This window comes from Sphaerodactylus townsendi, linkage group LG10 (assembly GCF_021028975.2).
Source record: "Sphaerodactylus townsendi isolate TG3544 linkage group LG10, MPM_Stown_v2.3, whole genome shotgun sequence".
Taxonomy (NCBI): domain Eukaryota; kingdom Metazoa; phylum Chordata; class Lepidosauria; order Squamata; family Sphaerodactylidae; genus Sphaerodactylus; species Sphaerodactylus townsendi.
Window position 1 is genome coordinate 80,260,948 of NC_059434.1, and position 688 is coordinate 80,261,635.

The following is a 688-nucleotide window of genomic DNA, read 5'->3' on the forward strand; positions in this document are numbered from 1 at the left end:
GGAAAGAGGGACAAATGTATCCAAGGTACACTCCTCAGCAGACGGGGACCACGGGCACTTGAAAAGCTTCCGTTGGCAAGGCCTGTCGGCCAAAAGCATAAAGTGACCAGATGGTCACCTTGTGAACCCGGGACGGGGGTAGGCGGCTGCGTGCGCACACGCGCGCGCAGCCGCAGGAGCACACTGCCTTCTGGGGCGCTGCCATTTCCCACCGAAACGGCAGCGCCCCAGAAGGCAGTGCTTCTGAGGCCGCGTGCAAATGCGCGCGCGGCCACAGGAGCGCACGGCCTTCTGGGGCGCTGCCGTTTCCCACCCTGTGACAGGGCAGGAAACGGCAGCGCCCCAGAAGGCCGTGCTCCTACGGCTGCGCACGGGAGGCTGTCGCACTGCCTTGCGCCCCAGAAGGCAGTGCAGCAGCCTCCCAAAATCGGGACAATGGAAGGAACCCGCGGGACAAATTGTGCGAAGGCGGGACTGTCCCGCCAAAAGCCAGACAGCTGGTCAGCCTACAAAAGCAGGAACTTCACGGCCTCGCGTCTAGCTTAGGCCCCTTCCGAACATGCAGAATAATGCACTTTCAATCCACTTTCACAATTGTTTGCAAGCGGATGTTGCTATTGCACACAGTAAAATCCAGCTGCAAAGTAGACTGAAAGTGCATTTTTCTGCATGTGTGGAAGGGGCTTTA

At 59.3% G+C, this 688-nt stretch overlaps 1 non-coding gene across 1 annotated transcript; it reads right to left on the reverse strand.

Moving 5' to 3' along the window:
- Nucleotides 1–226: 226 nt before the first annotated feature.
- Nucleotides 227–341, reverse strand: LOC125440451. The gene has a single exon (XR_007245714.1). It is a non-coding gene; the product is annotated as a small nucleolar RNA SNORA76 (small nucleolar RNA).
- Nucleotides 342–688: the final 347 nt, after the last annotated feature.